Genomic DNA, 20,689 nt, shown 5'->3' on the forward strand with positions numbered 1-20,689 from the left:
TTATTGTAGGTTTGCTGAACGCAGTTATTTAGCCACACGCCGACAATGTTCACATTAGCTTCCTCGTCGAATTTTTGGGCTAGCAATATACCTAGCGTAATCCACGAAGCCATGATTCTGAGCCGCATTAGTATGAGCTGCCTTTAACCTCCTATAGGACAAATTTCTTTTCAAAAGTGGTACGAAAATGGCCACCTATTACCCATGTTGCCATCTGTCGGAAAACCAAAAATTGCTCAGCACGAGCCCTCGTCCCATTAAACCGGACACAAAGAGCCAGAAAAGACAAAATTTGTATCCATGGTCCAAAATTTACAGTCAGCATATGACCATCCCGTCTCGTCCAAGCTCACAAGATGGTTAATTTTCTCATCTGCATCGAGGTGTGGTCAAAAAGCCTAAGGAAAGCCCTTGGAGTAGCGCAGGCATCTGCAAATAATGAAGTTCTTCATGCGTCACTATTATACAATCAAACCATTTCTGTTCGTTGAGGTAATTAGAGCTTCTTTGGAGCCTTTTCAAAAGAGGTCTAAGTCCCACGATTACTCGCACAGAACTCTCTGACTGTAATAGGTCTTGAATTTCGGAAGCGGAGGCAGCGGTTAAACCCGCCACGGTCTTTTCAGAGTTTCCTTGTATTTCGACCATTCCTGTATTTGCTTTAATCTGAGTACTCCTTGGCGGAAACTGGTTCGTTCATATTCGAGCATTTTGAGAGAATTTGGTCGCCATCTTCATATATTGACCTCCGGCTAAGTGCACAAGGCCAGCGTAAATAGCGCAGTAGCTTTCCATACTCCATCTGCTAATACTGGCTGGTGTTTCCGCCCTGCTAGGGCAGTTTCTTCCACTGCGGCTGAAATCACAGCCCTTGAGGCTGCATTGCAGAAGTTTAGGACTTTTCCCACTTAACCTGTTGTCATCGTGACGAACATAAAATCTGCTCTTCAAAGGTTAGACCGCGGGTTCCCTCTGCAAGGCGCAGCCTTCATCCTCCGCACTTGTTGCAGCAACCGCACAGCGGACGTGGGCTTCTCATTAAGTTTCCAGTGAGTTTCCTCTCTCAAGACCTGTAACACCTGCCGGCCCAGCTGGTGGCCACGCGTCCGTCTCAAAGAGCAGGGCCAGCAAGAATAGACAGCGTAGCGTTAGCCGTAAGCGATCAAAGTAAGGTGACCGCGTGAGCTGGGCCGATGCAGCAAGGCACGATGCCAAGAAAGCACAGGGGGGTACCACCATCACTACCACCTCTAATAGCACCGCAACCTGTAAGACCGTTAGCACCACCAAGAACGCCGACGGGAACAACCGCAAGTCGAGGGAAGACGAGGTGATGAGGACGTTGAAGGAAGCCAACGAGGCCCTCCGGCGCGAAAACAACGAGCTCATGATGAAAGTGAGTAGGCACGAGGCCACTATTAGCAAAATGGCAAACGAGATCGCGACAATCAAGAGCCTTCTGACTACTCATTTCACCAGCAACGAAATACCCCAGTCAGTATTATGTGACATCACACCGGGTAATCACAGTGCTGTACCACCAACATCCGCCGAGAAGGAACCGGCACCCAAGAGACGGGCACTCGAGAACCCGAAGGAGCGGAAGCTTAATGACCGGGTGGACAACCTGAAAGATAAGGTTGACCACATCGAGGAACATCTCGACGGGCTCGACGATTATATTAAAACAACCTTCACCAAGATCATTAACGACAAGTTCGCCGCCATTGAGCTGACGTGTCAGCAGTTAACGAACGCAATACAGCAAATAACGCAGCAGTACAATCCGCAACAATCATGGCCGCTTCAGCAGCAGCACCAACTACAACAACAGTGAAGGGTCTCGTGACCTGGCACTGGAACTGTAACGGTTTCGCTAGTAACAAGGCAGTCTTGCAGCAACACATAACACAAGTAGCACGCAAGCCCGACATCATCCTGATACAGGAGACTCGCACTGATGCGGTATCGCTACCTGGTTATCGGGTATACGCCAAGTCTCCGAAGGTCACCGGTGGTATAGGGATATGCACATTGGTTCGCAAGGGACTCACCTACATTGAGCATGAGTTGCAAAACAGTTAAATTGAATACACTCTCATCGAGGTTGTTATGGGCAAGATACAAAAGAACAGCACTTTTCTGCTCAACCTCTACAGCAGCCCTTTACACAAGAAACAGAAATTCAAGACGCTCCTTCACATAGCAAGCACAGTGGCGGGGAATCACATGCTCGTCGCCTGCGGGGACTTCAACGCGGCGCACCCGGCATGGGGATATAACAAGCAATTGGCCAAGGGGCGCGACCTGTTCCAAGACACAATAGACCTGGGTTTCACCCTCATCACAGACCCGACTTATCCTACGAGGACTGGGAACTCTGTGTCCAGAGACATGACGCCGGACCTCACGTTTGTGAAGAACGACGAGAAGGGCTGTATCTCCTGGCACAACACGGGGTGTGAGCTCGGTAGCGACCACTACATCGTAGAGGTCATCATACCAGAGGAGATCAAGGCCTCACAGGACACCAGAAAACATAATTTTCCGGATTGGGATGCCTTCCATAGCCTATTACCAACGGAGGTGGAGGAAATCAAGAACATAGCAGAATGGTCAGCCCATATCGCGGGGAAGATCAAGGAGGCGACCAAGGTCATAGAAACGGATGTAAAGGTTGACAAGGTTAACAGCCGCCTGGCGCATTTAATCGCGGCAAAGCATTCTATCCTAAATAGATGGAAGAAGCAACGACTCCACCGGCGCCTCAGGAGGAATGTGGCGGAGCTGAATCGCGCCATCGAAGCTCATTGTCGGGTGCTCTGCACACAACAGTGGAACGAAACCTGTAGCGCCGCATACGGCCAAATGCATTGCGGTAGGACCTGGAACTTATTGCGGCATCTGCTCGACGAAACTAAAACAAAATCCCACCAACGCGACCGCCTCGCAAAGATCATTTACAGATCAGTCAGAGAATACGGGGAACCCGAAGTAATCAGACGTATTGACAGCAAGCACCTCCCAATTACACCCACGGACAGCCATCCCGAGTACAGCGGTCAAGCTAACGGGAAGCTGGACCGCGACATCAGCGTCGAGGAGGTTCGAGCGGCCCTGCACCAACTAAACAGCAGGTGAGCTGTCGGCCCAGATAACATCTCGAACAGAGCACTCAAGAACCTCAGCGATGTGGCGATCGAGAACCTCACCGGTTATTACAATAAGTGCTGGAGGGAGGGGTCACTGCCCCAGCAGTGGAAGATTGCCAAAACAATCCTTATTCCCAAACCAGGCAGGCCACCGAGCACGGACAACCTCCGGCCCATCTCGCTCACGTTCTGCGTGGGCAAGGTGTTGGAGCACGTCCTCATGTGTAGCTGGCAGGATTACCTGGAGGAGTCGGGACTTTATCCCACCACGATCATCGGGTTTCGCCGTTCCCTCAGCACCCAAGATGCGATGATTCTCTTGAAAAACGATATCATTGACGCTGATACCCGAACGAAAGATAACAAGGCTATCCTAGGGCTGGACCTGCAGAGCGCCGTCGACAAAGTGAAACACTCTGCGATCCTAGAACAGGTGTCCACACTCAACATGGGCCCAAGAACGTACAACTACATCAGGAACTTTCTGACGGGGCGGACTACCGAGCTCTACGCCGGAGATCTACGGCTCCAACCGAAAAGGCTCGGCAGTGTCGGGACCCCCCAGGGCTCGGTCATCTCCCCGTTGTTATTCAACCTCGTTATGATCGGGGTGGCCAAGCGACTCTCTCGAGTTGAGGGGGTCCGGCACACTATCTATGCCGATGACATCACGCTGTGGGTTCCGGGAGGCAGCGATGGTCACATTGAGACCACTCTGCAAGAAGCCGTCGACGCGATCGAAGACCAGCTAAACGGATCCGGATTGATCTGCTCACCGGCCAAGTCAGAACTCCTGGCGTTACCACCAAAGTACGTCAGACGTAGCAAAAGAAACCCGAGGGATTACGAGGCCGTCAAGACCGTCACGAGGAACGGTCAAGTGATCCCTGAGGTCGACAAAAACCGGGTGCTTGGCATGATTATAGACAAGCGACGGGGCAACGGCGAGACCATTTCCCGTCTTACAGCCAAGATTACCAACGCAATACGCCTCATCCGACGAGTCGCCAACCGCAAGGCCGGTATGAAAGAAGAAAGTTTGATTCGGCTTGTGCACTCCTTCGTAGTTAGCCACGTCACCTACGTTGCAGCCTTTCACAACTGGATGCAGTGTGAAAAGAATAAGATCAACGGCCTCATACGCCGAGCTTACAAGGCGGCGCTCGGCCTTTTCGAGTGTACGGACACCAACAAGCTCCTGAAACTCGGGGTCCACAATACCCTTGAGGAACTATCGGAAGCGCAACAGACTGCCCAGCTGGAGCGGCTCTCTATGACCGAGGCCGGTAGGCGTATACTTCATTACTTGGGCTTCACGCCCAGGTTGAAAAAGGCCACTAGTGACGTTCCTGTTCCTGACGGGACCCGATGCCGGATTCGGGTAGACCTCATCCCGAGAAACATGAACCCTGAGTTTAATAAGGAGCGAAGAGCGGCGAGGGCCAAATTCCTCATCGACTTTCATGCCAAGGATGCGCACGCCAGGTTCGTGGATGCGGCTGAATACCAGGGAGACCACACGGCGTTCGTAGCTACTGTCATCGATGCGTCATCAGGCGCCACGAGGGCAGCGGCAAGCTTACGGGTCCCAGAGGCATGTCAGGCGGAGGAGGTAGCCATTGCCTTCTCCATTGCCGACCCCGGATGCCAAACGGTGCTGTGTGATTCCCGAAGTGCAGTGCGGAATTATGCCAAGGGCAAAGTGTGCGGTGAGGCTGTGCTCGTTCTGTGCTCGACTGACCTACAACGGGAAGAAAGGTATTTCAGACTCAGGTGGTTCCCGGCGCATGCGGGCAATGATGCGTCGGAGAAGCACGCTAACCACAACGAGACGGCACATGCAGTGGCCCGAGCGCTAACCAACCGCGCCGCTGCAACCGACCGTACAACGTGGTGTAGTGCCAAAGACCACATGACAACATTCAATGAACTTACGCAGTTTTACCGCCTCGCTCGAAGGACTTTCCCACCCCCACACCCGGGACTGAGCCGAGCGGAGGCGGTGCTGTTTAGACAACTACAAACTGGTTCTTTACCAACCCCGGTGTTAATGACTCATCTATGCCCAAACTTATATGAAAGTGATGTGTGTCGCGCGTGCCAGCGGGAGAGGGCAACTCTGACGCACATCCTATGGGACTGCACAAAATTCCCCGATGAGGCTTCTAAAAGCATAACGATTCCGCCGCGAATCGCGGCTGCGGCGGAATGCTCTGACCGTGACGTGCAAACCTGGGCCGTCCAGCAGGTCTCGGCGGCTCTTGAGCGACAAAGGTCTCAGATCCTCCGCTGAGTTGCCGCCTGGGCCCCCGTCACGGCGCCATTAGGTCATGATGCCATTAGGCCATGACTTAAATAAAGTTGTTCCTCCTCCGCCTCCTCTCTCAAAGATGCGTCGGGTGGCGAGCTGGCAGACGGTCATGCCCATGAAGTCTTTCTTGCGGATCCGTAAAAGAATCGTCTAGATGAAACGAGATGCTGCAATCAAACTGCGCTCAACCATCTCAAATCCGTGTGGTACCCGCCATGTGTCGTCAAGGGACCAAAGAGGCCATAACTCAGTATGTTGCACCGCATTCCCAAGGGACGCCCGCGTTGGTGCATAAGACAAGTCTAGCAATGTCACCGTGGCTCATAAGTTGCGAGCTGGTTGATCTAGATCAGAGGCCTAAAATTTTAGTAGCTGTGCGGGCCGCATTGAAAAAATTCTGCGGGCCAGAAGCCGGAAAAGCAAAAAAGGCGAGGGGGAAGGGGAGAATAGCGACGGTTTTTTTTTTTTGGGGGGGGGAGGAGTGAGAGGAAAGGGTGGTGTGAAGAGCGTCAGTCTCAATTGGAGTGCGGTAAATGAAACTACCAAGATAATTGGCCTTGTCAAGAGGAGGTTTTATTTTTTAATCGACGGAATTACCCATCAGTTCTAAGCATGCTCCCGGTTCTACGTTTGACAACGCTCAGAACTGGCAAGGATTGAAATATCTGTCGTTAGCTCTGGTGTGGACACGATTGGCGTGGTGGCTATATAGTGGTAATCTCTCGTCCTTGAAAGCACGCCAGATTTGGTCGCTTCCATTAAAGAGATGAGGAGTTCGCACAATTATATATTCTTGTACATCCCAAACATCGTTGCTGCTTGCTGCCGCGTGATGGAAAAAATAGTTTGTTCAAAAAAGTTTGGTTTGGTTTATGGGGGTTTAAGGTCACAGTGCGACTCAGGCCATGAGAGAGGCCGTAGTGAAGGGCTCCGGAAATTTCGACAACCTGGGTCGAAGGGTTCTTTACCGTGCACTGACATCGCACAGTACACGGGCCTCTAGAATTTCGCTTCCATCGAAATTCAACCGCCGCAGCCGGAATCGAACCCGCGTTTTTCGGGCCGGTAGCCGAGCGCCGTAACCACTCAGTCACCGCGGCGGCAGTTATGCAAAAAAGTTTAAAACTGATGGATATTTACATCTTCAAAGTTAAGTCGTCATGTAGCACTTGCTTGAAGTCCCAAAGCACTATCGTCCCAAAGCCCTATCCCAAAGCACAGGAGCTCAACATCGTCGATTCCCACAGCTTGGCGTGGGGGGCATAAAAAATTTCGAACTCTTTGGAGAGGCTGCGGTTGTATTAAAGGCGAATTTTTAATTCATCCACGAGATTGCGGAGCATATATTCAGAAACATACCAAGATTCTTGCGCAATGTTTTCTAGTAAATTGAGTGTTGGAGAGCTGTATAGGGTGTTGGCTTTTTATCCCCCGCTGCCAGAGTTGTAATTTGACCTGAAAGGCAAGAACGTCCTCGCTCCTTTTCGCTATAATGTTTTGTTTTCCCTGAGTTTTATGTTGAACGTGGCCAGCTGATCACATATTCCTGTGAGAAAAGCAAGGACACGAAGTCTCTTCTCAACTGACACCTGGGAAATTGGGTTATTTTTATCCGTCAAGAAGCTCTCGACTTCCTCTCTGAGCTTAAAAATTCTCTTCAGCACTTTTCCATGACACAACTAGCGCCCGACGATGCAGAATCGGATCTACTTATCATTGCACTATTTTGCGTGTACCAGAGAAGTAAAGTGACTGGTGGCTGAGCGCTCTTGAACGAATGAAGTTCGCTGCGCTGAACAGAACGTCCACAATAGATTTCATATTCAGTTTCTACCGGCTTAGTGCTTCTTGATGCAAGATACACTGCACTGCCACATACCGTTAAGTGACTGCGAGGCCTTCAAACCTCGTTTGCAAACGCCCTACAAGACCGCTCCTGCTTCGGAGCAATGAATGAGCAATGTCTGTAACCATACACACCATCCGTACCCACTGTAAACCGGTACGTTCAACAAGTCCTTAAAACACAGAAATGATGTCCGCTTGTGTAGATAGACAATGGCCAGTGCTTCCTCTGTCACGTTGAGATTTTCTATTGTCAGTGCTTTCACCAAAGGTGAGATAAAAAGCTCCGAGACCCGAGATCGGTTCATTAATGCGTTTTTAATGTCGTGACCTGTATCAGTAATTCTCTACGCAACCAGACTGGGTGAAAGGCTCGTCTTTTCGAATTCTTTTTTCATGCTGAGAAAGATAGCGCCTGCGGTTTCAATCTAGCTGTTGAAGCCGTACAACGCATCTCTGAAACGTTTTGGAGATTTTGTAGTTAGTTGTGAAATAAGCAAGCTCTCTCTCACCTCTTATTCAGTTGATTTGGAATGCTTTTGAGGAAATGCTTGCTGTTTCTAGAGTGACGCCTTCAGTTTATCTACTTTGTTGTCAGGCATGTTTCTAGTTAATGCACAGTACTTTTCACAATGACAGCATAGGAGGCGTCGTCGCATTTTGTACTCCTTACGCACAGACACAGTCTGAAGGCAGATTAAACATATCACGTGGTGCCGCGATTCAGTGAACAAATACGACTGGTGCCATTGATTTTGAGGACACAACTTTTCATCTTCAAGTTTTTGTTTGATAGCGGCATTTTACAGCGGCAGTCCAAGAATGTACCTTCACTGCAAAAACCTATGTTCTTACTGCCACGAGGGCTCTACAAAGTATTGAAATAGGTGTGGGAGAAGGGAAACACAAACTAGAACAGGCTATCGCCGAGTGGCTTTCAGCACGCTTACGGGCCTACTATAGGTTCTCAAATAATGCGGCAAAGGGTGAGGAAAACCGAAAAAATGCTGCCCAAAAATGCGCCTATAATATGCGGTATGGGGATTCCGACGTCTCCAATCGGCAAGTGGACTCTGTGGCATGCAACAAGTACTTCTGGATGAAAGGGCAGCTTCTAAACTCAAACTGTTTGCCATTGCAGGAGTGCTTGTAGGGCGCTCCGGTTATTGGCTCTCACTGAAACGCTGATGGACAGAAGCAAAAGGGGTGGCCAGAGTAATTTTGACTTTGTTTTCCTTTTACACTCCAATGGAATTCCTTTATTTTCTATATTAAACCAAATAATCTATCATCTGCACTAGCTAAACGAGCAACCACTTTATACCTGTACCTTTTCTCAACTTGTTTTTCGTGATATTTCAAACAACTGTTTTTCATGTAACCTTTTAAAACAGGGAAAGGAAAACATACGTGTGAGTAAAAATATATTTCAACAAGCAGAAATGACAACTAGTATATGGGATACTGCCAATAGGAAGTCTGTGGTTTTTTCGAGCGAGAAGAAATAAATGGTAGATGGGCATCTTTTGTATTTTCAGTAAGAAGATAACAAGGGCTACAGGCCCACCACTCCCCCACTCACACCGCAAAATAAACATAAATGGAAAATCTCAGCTTTTCTGCCCTCCTCACTATGAATGCTTTCTGTGGAATCCGAGTGTGCTCTCAGCGTATTCACATCTTTCATTTGTTGCCTGTTGTTGCTCGTCTCGTTTTCGGAACGCGATTTCAAGGAATTAACAAAAGAGCATTGCTGATAGAGCGTCCCGCGCGAGAGGACTAATGCATCAATTTAGAGATCACCTGTGCCGTGTTGACTGGGAAGTGCAATCGTCTGTGCTTTTTATTAGGAGCTCACTACTTTCGCCTCAGACAGACGTTAGATCCGTTCAGGAGCGTACAAGGAGCGAAGCACCGGACAACCTTATCTCTCTTTCACCGCTCCGCACCCTTAATGCAAACTACGGTCTCACTTCCCACGGCACGGGAAGAAAGGCCCGTCTCCTTCCCTTTGCTGCGTATCCTTCGCTGCAGAGCCACATAAAGTTTTCCTGGAGTGGATAACTGCCACACCAAAGTAAAAATCCCTGGTGTGGATATTGGTGTGGATGGTGGCCGCAGCTGGCAAGAGACAGGGTTAATTGAAGAGACATTTAAAAGGCGTTTGCTCTACCGTGGGCATAGTTAGGCTCATGACCAATGATCAATGAACTGCCAATCTGTGCCTCTATTCCTTAATTTGAATCACGAACTTCCGCCTTGTACAAGGATAAATTAATGAGGCGGTAATAACAGGCGTCAACGATGCACTTCCTAGTAGTCATGACACAGGTAATCTGTGAATTGACCCAATATATGCCACTCGGGTCGCTCCAGCATTATTGCAGTTTTTTTCCTTTGCTGAAATCGCATTTTGAAGACGAGCGAGCCAACTGCAGGCAAGTAATGAAAGATCCGATGACGCTGAGGGTACACCTCGGATTACACACAAAGCATGCAGATGAGATTAGGCCGGAAAATCTGCGTGCGTTCGTTTTTCTTCTGGGGGGGGGGGGTGGAGGGGGGCGGAGGATTGGTCAGGCAGGAGGGCTCGACGAAGGGAGTGAAGCCTGAAGCCCTTGTTATGTTGTCACCGTCTTACTGAAAACAGCATAAAACATGCCCCTTTATCACTTCTTTCTTCCCGCCCTAGCCGCGAGCATCGTGACTGCCATCACCACCACGAAAACTTTGCTCTCACTTTTTCCTGACAAGCAGCTCTTACCCTAACGTGAGTTTGTCTGTTTTATGTAGTTCATCACCAAAATTGTGGCTGTAAATACCAAAACAACCAAAGTGAGAAAGGCTACAAATATAAAGGGCGGCGTGATGAGCTTGTGGAAATTATTATGTACAATTTTATCAAGTACAGGTCAAGGCATTCCAGTGCGGTGCCAAGATAGGCGGAATGAAGACAAAATTAAGCTCGCCACCACTCTACCTTATTTCCTTAAGCGAATTCAGTGAGCACTGATGATCACAGTCTCATGCAAGCGTTCATACAAAGGCCCACAATAGTGGTTCAGGAGTGGCCCTCTTAGCCAGCAGTAGTTGTCGCATGCATCATAGCGCACTTGCCGCTTGAGGACATAGAAATCCACATACTGCATATTAGATACGCTTTTTTGAAGGATTTTTTCTGCTTTCTCACCCTTTCTGAGGTTATCTTGGAAGATATATTTTAGGGGTGTCTAGAACCACCAATGCAGAATAAAACTGCAGAGCTATCAAAGCTAATCAATAAGCGTAAAGTGACCGAAATAAGGAAGTTTAATGAATATACCTTCTAACCACGTTGGCCGAAGGTGTACGTTCGCAGCTGGGCGAGAACTCGACCCGCGAAGGCCGCAGCGGGGTTTACGGAGCTTATCCCAAGCGATCACCCCTAAAGGAAGCCGGGCGCCAGGCCGGGGTCCGCTTGTACCAATTTTTTCCGGTGGGCGTCCGGTGGTGGGTTTCGAACCAACCACCTGCCGCAGCCGAGACGGGCGCCTAGTCGGCACGAGAGCAGCGTTCCAGCGACAATGGCTAAAAGGCCGCCTTTGTTTGCCATGCAGGTGCTGCTTCTACTTGTGGCGCACAGTTTTCGAACAGTCCTTATCACTCCAAGGCTGCGGCATGGTCATCGACAGCAAGTGCAACGCCAGTATTTAATCGCTGGTGTCCGTGGGACCGCTCCAGTGGGCACGAGAGCAGCGTTGCAGCGACAATGGCTAAAAGGCCGCCTTTGTTTGCCATGCAGGTCTGCTTCCACTTGTGGCGCACAGCATCTACATCTGCCATCCTGCCCGTGACAGTGCTTCTCTGCACCAAGTGACGCAGTTTGCTTCCTATCATGTGCCTCCTTTCGTTCATCAGGCGGCGCCCTCTTGATTTGCGAACAGTCCTTATCACTCCAAGGCGGCGTCATGGTCATCGACAGCAAGTTCAACGCCAGTATTTAAGCGCTGGTGTCCGTGGGACAGCTTCAGTGGGCACAAGAGCAGCGTTGCAGCGACAATGGCTAAAAGGCCGCCTTTGTTTGCCATGCAGGTCCGTAACTACATTCCTTTGTGTGCTAAGAAAAGTGGCAATCGATGCTTACTGCTGCTCCCGTGCCCACGGGTGTTTTTGAGCGTGTTGACTGAATGCTTCAATAGCTGCCTTCTTTTGCTATTGTCGGGAGATGTGGAAGTAAATCCAGGTCCTTTTCACACGCGCACTAAAATATTCAGCGGTGATTCGAGCGCAGACACATCGATCGAGGAAAGTAACACTGCCGCTAAGGTCGTATTAACACAATCGGAGCAAAACATGGAAGTACTTCGTATCTTGAAGGAATTGCAGGCACAGTCAATCGCGCTTTCAGCCAGTAACGAAGATATAAAGAAAACCATGGAAGAACTACGGAGCGGACAGCAAAGTATTAATTCACCCCTCGCCTGTATGAATTCCAGGCTTACGACAGTTGAACACTCACTTGAAGCAATTGACGAAGTAAAACAGGATTTCGAATGCACTGCTCTTGATATTCGCAAACAAAATCAACTGCTGCAGGCACGAATTCATGAATTAGAAGACCAGAGTATCGCCGATGAGAATGACCATCAAACATGGAATGGAACGGAAAAAAAAACTTTTAAACATCCTCTCAAAATATGTTGACCCCGAACTCTTGCCAAATGACATAGATAGGGCCCATCGATTAGGGCGGTACTCTGATTCTGGATGCTGTCCGGTGATTGTGAAGTTCAACAATTTCAAAACCAGAGAAAAAAATTCTGAAGTGTAAAAAAGACAAAAGAAGAAGACGTTCAAGTGACAGATTACTCGTATGCTACACGCCAAGCACGCAAAAAACTGATTGGCTTCGCCAAATCACTGCCCGGCTCCCCATCTTTTAAGCTAAAATACAATAAGTTGGTCCTGAATGACAGATCCTACATGCATGACCCTGTAAACGATAAAACATTTCAGATTACCGCAGAACGCGCCAAGCCGATAGCCCAGCACGCGCCTTCGTCTCTCTCCGCTGCATCTAGCACTTGTAAATCTGCCTAACGGTTACCGAGGGGCAGTGATCGTTGTCTAAGCGCAGCTCAAACATCAGTTTTATTTGCTAATATCCGAAGTGTCATCAAAAGACGTACAGAACTCTCCTCTGCCATAAGTGCGTGCTCCGCTGACATCGTCGTGCTAACTGAAACTTGGCTGCATGAATACATACGTGATTCTGAAATATTCGATTCACCAAATCATTTCCACTTCTATCGTTGTCACAGGAAAGATCGGCAAGGTGGTGGCGTACTAATAGCAGTCAGTAAAAATATAGAGTCATGTTCTCTTCACATAACATCAAGCATCGAAATTATATGGGTATCTCTTCAACTAGGATACCACAGAATAATCCTAGGCGCATGCTATCGACCGCCTAATGCATCTCCTACATTTGTTGCAGAGCTTCATGATACCATTAATGTTATAGTAACGCGTTACCCTTCGTCATCGATCTTTTTATTGTGTGATTTTAGCGTTCCTGGCATCAATTGGTCCTCGGTGCAACCATCCTCCTCTTCGACACTACGCAAGGAATTCACTAATTTATGCTCACTGTTTAATCTTACCTAAATTATTACTCAGCCTACAAGAATTACTGAATTTACAACAAGTACATTAGACCTCGTACTAACAACATGTCCAGAACTGTGCTCAGAAGTAACCTACATGCCCCAGTTAAGCGAACATTCTTTGCTCAATTTTTCTGTCAACATTCCCATACAAAAGTCGGCGAGTCACACTAAAATAATACGCATGTATCATCGCGCTGATTTCAACAAAATTAATAATGAACTACGTTCTTTCCTGGCCACTTTTTCGACGAATTCGACTCGCGATCGGTGAACGCAAACTGGCTCTTATTCGAGAACAAAATCTTAGATCTCACCAGCCGTTTCATACCCACTCGCGTAATATCTTATCACCAGCATGCGCCATGGTATAACGCGTATTTAAGCGCTTGTCTAACCGTAAGAAACGCTTCTTCCGTTCAGCTAAAGAATCACGCACTGAACATAATTGGTCCCGTTATCGCTCTGCAGCTTACACTTACAATTCTGCGGTCAAGAACGCTAAAGCCAATTACCAGAATAGCACTCTGCCGGGTATGTTGCTCAATAACCCAAGAAAATTTTGGAGCGTCATTAACCCCTCTGAAACGTCTAGAATAATACTAACGAATTCAAGTGACGAACCTATATCTGACACTGCCTGTGCAAATGTACTGAATGATGTGTTTTCGAGCTTTTTTTCAAGTGGTGAAACTACGGATTTCCCTCTACTGTCTCATAATAACTTCCTCCCAATGTACCCTGACGTCATCCATCCTGACGGTATAGTTAAAATAATTGATAATCTTAAGATATCACCCAGTGCTGGTTTTGATTGCATTACTACAAAGTTCCTGAAAAGTACTCAAATGTATTCATCGCTTGCCTTAACTAAAATATTTCAGCAATCTTTGGAAAACGGTGAACTACCGGCTGATTGGAAGATATGTAAGGTGGTTCCTGTGCATAAACCTGGTAATAAACATTAGCCTTTTAACTACCGGCCCATATCTATTACCAGCATCCCATGCAAAATCTTAGAGCACATACTCTTTTCACATATTGTCCCTTTCCTTGAATCAAACTCGTTTTTCCATCCTTCTCAGCACGGTTTTAGGAAATCCTATTCATGCGAAACACAGTTACTCTTATTCACGCACAAACTCCACGCAATTTTATATTGCCGCTCGATCGCCGACTGCACCTTCCTAGATTTCGCGAAGGCATTTGATAAGGTTTCCCATCATCTTTTCTTACTGAAACTGCGCACGGTGGGATTAGACACTAACATTCTAAAATGGCTCGAAGATTTTCTTACCAATCATCAGCAACTTGTTGCCGTTAACAATGCTAATTCCGCCGTTCACACTGTCCTTTCCGGTGTGCCCCAAGGCACAGTCTTGGGGCCCCTGCTTTTTCTTATATTTATCAACGACTTACCTAGTAACCTTTCTTCTTCTGTACATCTTTTTGTCGATGACTGCGTCCTTTTTCGGGAAATAACAAATAATAGTGACAAGCACAGAATTCAGTCTGACCTTAACGCTTTCTCAACATGGTGTAAAACTTGGAATATGCCTTTAAATGCTGAAAAGTGCAAACTAATGCGCATTTCTCGCGCTAGTAGTGAATCGCCCGTATATACTCTTAATGATGTGCTGCTTGATCCAGTTACAAGATATAAGTACCTCGCTATTCATATTACGTCTGACCTTAGCTGGCATGCGCACATTGAGCACATCACTAACAAAGCTAATCGCATGCTCGGATATCTGAGACGTAACTTTCCCGCAGCCCCAACTAACATCAAACTTCTACTCTATACGACACTCGTACGTTCACAACTAGAATATGCTTAATAAATCTGGGACCCTGGCGTTAAGAATTTGAGCGACCTACTGGAGATGGTACAACACAAATCAGCGCGGTTTATTCTCTCTGACTTTCGGCGTACATCCAGCGTAACCGCTATGAAAACTACCCTAAGCCTATCTTCACGTGCATCACGGCGCAAAATTGCACGCCTGTGCCTTTTTCACAAAATATTTCATCATGAGTCTATTCGCTACGCGTTACTTCTTCCCACTTCATATATTTCACGCCGCACAGATCACATGCATAAGGTAGGCATTTCTATATGCAAAACTAAAACATTCTCGGATTCTTTTATTCCTCGCACGTCATATGACTGGAACCACCTTCCTTCCTCTGTTGCCACAATTCCTGACCCTGTATTGTTTAGGTCTGCTGTTACCGCTTCTATTTAATGATATATTGTGTTGATCACTTGTTCTAACTTATCTATGTTGTGATAATTTATTGTTCTCTGCTGTTGTTTGTATTTTCAGTGTTATTATGTATTACCCACTCCCCTATGTAATGCTTTGCCCTGAGGGTAAAATAAATAAATAAATAAATTGAATCAAGCGTGATATACAGTAAGCGGGTGGCCTAAAAGCGATGAAGAGGAGACTAGGCATAGCTAAGAATCAAATGTATGCTTTAGAAGAAGAGAGAAATGTCATTGCCAATATGGATACGATAACTAAAATAGCTGAATACTTCTGCACGCACCTATTCAGTCGCGAGTGCAATCAGGACGATAATAACAGAGCCAGTGGCTCACAGCAATTGGGCATACCGCCAGCAAGGAAACAGTACGTAAAGCACCAGGAGTAATGCAAAAGGGGAAAGCGGCTGGTGAGGATCAGGTAAAGATAACTATTGAAGGATGATGGGAAGAGTTGGCTAGCAAAACTAGTCACACTGCATATATGACCTCCTTGTGGCCTCGAGCGTAACAAAAGCTTTAAAGAAAACCTCACCTTCATTCATAATAGCCTCGTCAAGAAGATGAAAAATCACAGACTGATCAGCATGCTGCCCGTTCGCTGTCAAGTATGTACTAAGGTGTTAGCTAATACCCTCGACAACCGAGACTACAGTCAACCAAATCAGGAAGGCTTTCTTAAATGATGATCAAAATAGACAGTATTCACACCATCACGCAGGTTATACAGAAATGCACCGAATATAACCAAACCCTATATATAGTCGTCACGGATTACGAGAAACTATTAGACTCAGTGGAAACATCAGCAGTCATACAGGCATTATGGAATTAGGGTATAGGCAGAAGTACTGGAAGATATCTATAACGGCTGCACAGACACCATTGTCCTCCATAAATTGAGCCCAAATATTCCAACACAACACGGTGTCAGGCACGTAAACACAATCACGCCAATGTTAGTCACCACTTGTTCGCAAGAGTTATTCTGAGGCCTGGATTGGGAATATTTGGGGATAAGAGTTAATTGTGAATGCCTTTGCAATCTGCAAATAGATAAACACATTGCTAAGTAACTCAAGGGATGAACTGCAAAGCATGAAAAATACTTTAAGCAGGCAGCGCTAACAATAACAATATATGCAGTAAACCAAAGTAATCTGCGATCGTCATGCGAGGTAACAGCAGTTTACAATTGGTACAGAGGTTCTGGAAATGGTTAGAGAATATTTGTACATAGGGTACGTAGTGACCGCAGATCGGAAAGGCGAGAGCGAGGTAACTACAAGAATAAGAATGGCGTGGAGCGCATTTGGGCAGTGTCTGATATCATGAATGGCAGTTCACTAATATCGTTCAAGATCAAAATATAAAACAGCTGTTCCTTAGCGATACTCAGCCATGGGGCTCATACGTGGAGGCTAACGAAGACTGTTCAATTTAAATTTACGACAACGCAGCGAACCACGAAAATAAAAACGATAGGGGCAATGTTAAGATACAGGAAGGGTACAGAGTGGGTATATGGGCGGTATATTGTGGGTATATTGTGGGCGGTATACTGACATTTCAATCAAAATCAAGAACAAGAAATGGGCTTCGGCAGTGCATGTAATGCAAAGGCAAAATAACCGATGGTCGGTAACGGTAACTGACTGGATACTAGGAGCAAGCAAGCATAGCAGGGTACGACAGAAAGTTATGTGGGCGGATGAGATAATAATGTCGGAATAAACTGCCCGAAGCATTCCACAGGAAACGGTTTATTGAAGAGGTATTGTAGAGGCCTTAGTCCTGCAGTGGAGAAGGTCAGGCTGATGATGATGATCATACGCGTCAACCTATTGAATTTCACACACCGATAGTCTGCTCTAACTTGTTTGTCGTTCCTGCAACATCTGCTTCAATATTTCTACAGCACTTCTTGCAGTAACAACATAGACTTTTGCAATGAAAGTGCACTGTTGAATTGCTGTCGCTGGTTTGAACGACACGAAAGTTTGAAGAAGAAAACCGGTGTTTTCAACCTCGATGTGAACAGGCGTATTTCATAACTGAATCTGCGGCACTAGGTGACGTGTCTAATCTGCCATCAGACTGTGTCTGTGCTCAAGGACTAAAACATGCTACATCTCCTATTCTGTCATCCTGACAAGTACAGTGCATTAACTAGAAAGATGCGTGACAACAAAGATGACCATTTAAGGCATCACTCAGAAAAGACAGAATTTTCCAAAAGCATGCCAAACAGGGGAAGAGATGAGAGAAAGCTTCATTATTTCCTATCTAATTGTTGAGTGTGCAAAACCTTTCACTGAATGACAATTCGTAACAAATTCGTAAGTCGCAGGCTTTACTTTTCCCAGCCTGGAAACAGGTTTCAAAAAGTGATGCCTTTAACTCGATACGTTTGCTGACTATTACTGAGATAGTGTACGCCAATGAAAACCCCGTAATGAGCCAGTGTAAGAACCTCAATGTCTCAGCTCTCGCCCTTGTGGGAAGCGGTGACTGTAAGGCAAAGCTGTGTGCCATTATCAATACAGACGTAGACAAAAATCACAGCGCAATAGAACTACTGGACATTGTCTCGACGAAAGGCACCACTACAGAAGCGGACTTCATTTTGGGGCTTAAAAGTGCTGTTTAACGCTCCGGCTTGCAATGGTAGCGGATAGTGTGTTTGGCTGCCGACGGTCTTCATCAATGGTCGCAAGAAGAAACGGTCTTATAAAGCCTTTGCGAATTATGCTTGAAGGCACCGGAGTGAGTGAACAGCATCTGGGGCTTACAAGAAACACTATGCATGAAAACACCGAGATTGAGATTTGCTACGAATGTTGTGTTCAGAGTAGTGAACTTCATTCCTTGAACGGCGCTGAACCGCCGTCAATTCCCCTTCCTGTGTCAAGACGAAGAGCGCAATCACATATTCTAGATCTTTACCTTATTTGCTACGCAGCGTTACAACTTGAACAGGTGAACTAACCGCGGCCCTTAACGGGGGAGGAGGGCAATTTTGTTCACTTCAAGACATTATTTACCCGCACGGACTCGGACAAATAGGAAGGAGGTTTCCGTCCTTCTAAAATTCCTTCACCACGCTGCTCTGTATTCAAAATGGTGACAGAACCAAGTGATCTCTATTATGTGTGTTTTTGTGCATGCAGGCGTAGGAATAAAAAATCACATATCTGTGCCGAAACTCTTGCAATCAATAGTTCAGTGCTGCCACTATGATGGAACAAATGCCACCAGAACGAATGAAAGGCCTACATCAGCTAACAAAAACTCGACTCCTCAGAAAAATATTGGAACCGTATATCATCTTCGAGAGCATAAAATTCAGTGCAGGAATGGCCTAGCCCATTCGATAATGGCCCATAGATGGTACCACAGCACTCTTCGAACGAATGTCGTTGAGGAACTTTGACTATTAGGCCGCCTTCGCTTCACACTTGGAGAAGTCTGCACTCTCGATCTGCCTTGGTTCTTGAGGGGCCGCAGCCATCAGCCGCCTCTTCCAGCCGGGCCGCGCATCTCTCGTCGCTTTCGGTGCCCTCAATAGAGCCGCTACTACAGTCCATTTCAAGTGGAGGGTGCATGACTCGGAGAAATGAACTCAGTGGTGTGCGTTGCGCGAACACCTCAAAGTTGACTTCCGTCCCAATGTTAGAATAGAGTCAGTCTTAACAGGGTCTTATTTGCCGGATTATTTTGCAAAGCTTCTTCCCTTGGCTGTGGTTTCGTTGGGTAGTAGAGAAGGACATAGCTTAGAATGGGCAATAAAATGGAAATGAAAATAATGCGCCCAGCCCACACCACCAGGTTGCACAGCGGACTAGTAGATAGAGACATAAAATTATGGCGAGGCTTAAAAAAAAGCATATCAAGAGGGGATAGTATGAAGTTGCTTGATGTGTTTACGGTGTCTCCAGACTCCTGTTATGATTCTTCTGCTTCGCAACTTTCGAATGTGGACTGGAGAGACTAGTTGGGTGGTGGATAATTGAGGTTCAATCAATATCGAAGCTGCGGGTTGTTATATCTTACCTTGCTGTATGTCCGCCGCAGTGGCTCAGTAATGATGGCGCTCGATTGCTTACCCTAAAGGCTCTGGTTTGATCCCGGACGCGGCGGTAAAATTTCAATGGGGGCGAAATTCTAGAGGCCCGGGTACTGTGCGATGTCAGTGTACTATAAAAAACTCCAGGTGGTCGAATTTTCCGGAGCCCTTCACTGTGGCGTTCCTCATAGCCTAAACACATAGCCTAACATAAACTATCTCTCGCTGTGTTTAGGCTGTGACTTTAACTTTAAAAAAAAATGTTTGAAAAAAGGCTGAGCTTCGCGCGATGTATGCATGATGGCTCCTAAAAAATAAAATACATTGATACTCACAAAACATTATCTTTACGCTTGTTTTTCTTTCTAGAAAGACAGGGAAATCGTAAATGTTTTTCTGTTGGTAGGTTTTCTTCATCTCCCCTATTTAACTTTTAAGTTTTCTCCGTTTTCCAGTGCTTTTCATTCCTTTTCTTTAGTCTTGACTCCTCTTTTCCTTCTTTTCTCTTTTCTATTGAAATTCTATTTACGTAACTTTGCCCCAGGTTTCATGAGCTACGAATCTGCCTTGTGCTCGTTTATTTCTATTCCTTTGCTGTTAGCAAATCCAACTTTCCACTTCCTCCTTCTCCTTTCGTTATCCTTCTCTTTTTCACTATACACATTTTCCTCTCCTACCTCCTCCTTCTCTAGTTCCATCTGAAAGTTTTTCCGAATTTATTAGTTCTTTGCTTTCTTGATTTCATTTTGTTGTAACATTTGCTTCAAAAAAATAGTAGATAATGAAAGAGAGCAGATGAGTCGAATATAAAGAGGACTCCCCACTCGACATTAGTACCGCGGGTAGAAGGAAAGGAAGGAGAGAAAGACAATAATTCGAACTGTTGCCAAAATAAGAGTAGGTACAAAGATTGATGGCAGATGAAAATGAAAGTAGACAGTATGAAACAGAAAATGTTTAGCCTACATCTAGCGTCCCTGCAGCCAACGGAAAAGCCCGACTTCTGCGGCGTTTCTTTTTTCCCATTTTTTCTTCTTTTTTCTTTTTCATGTGCTTCCTGTGTTCCTTGTCTAAATCTCTATTGTTTCAGTTGTTTCCTGGGCCTCTGCTGGTCCCAACGCCGTACCATTGTTCCTTCGACCTCTGCTGGTCCCAAAAGATGCCAATTCAACTGCAGAAAACTCAGTGATATAGTTATCATTGTATACTCTACATTCCAAATTTCTTTGTCTGGTCTGTTTGTAACATGACTGTGAGGTTTGCGGCATGTGAATGAATGTTGTGTATTGCACAGCTAAGTTGCCTTGCCCCCTTAGAAGATTTAGCGCCTCCGGCCTATCGATCCTGGGGCTTACTTCGGGAGGCAGGACAAATTAGTTATTCATAAAATTTTTGTAATAT

The 20,689-nt window shown here is 46.5% G+C and overlaps 1 pseudogene; it reads left to right on the forward strand.

Moving 5' to 3' along the window:
* Positions 1–2,112: 2,112 nt before the first annotated feature.
* Positions 2,113–19,235, forward strand: LOC144126270 (uncharacterized; annotated as a pseudogene).
* Positions 19,236–20,689: the final 1,454 nt, after the last annotated feature.

Source organism: Amblyomma americanum, chromosome 1 (genome assembly GCF_052857255.1).
Source record: "Amblyomma americanum isolate KBUSLIRL-KWMA chromosome 1, ASM5285725v1, whole genome shotgun sequence".
In the NCBI taxonomy this organism is placed as follows: domain Eukaryota; kingdom Metazoa; phylum Arthropoda; class Arachnida; order Ixodida; family Ixodidae; genus Amblyomma; species Amblyomma americanum.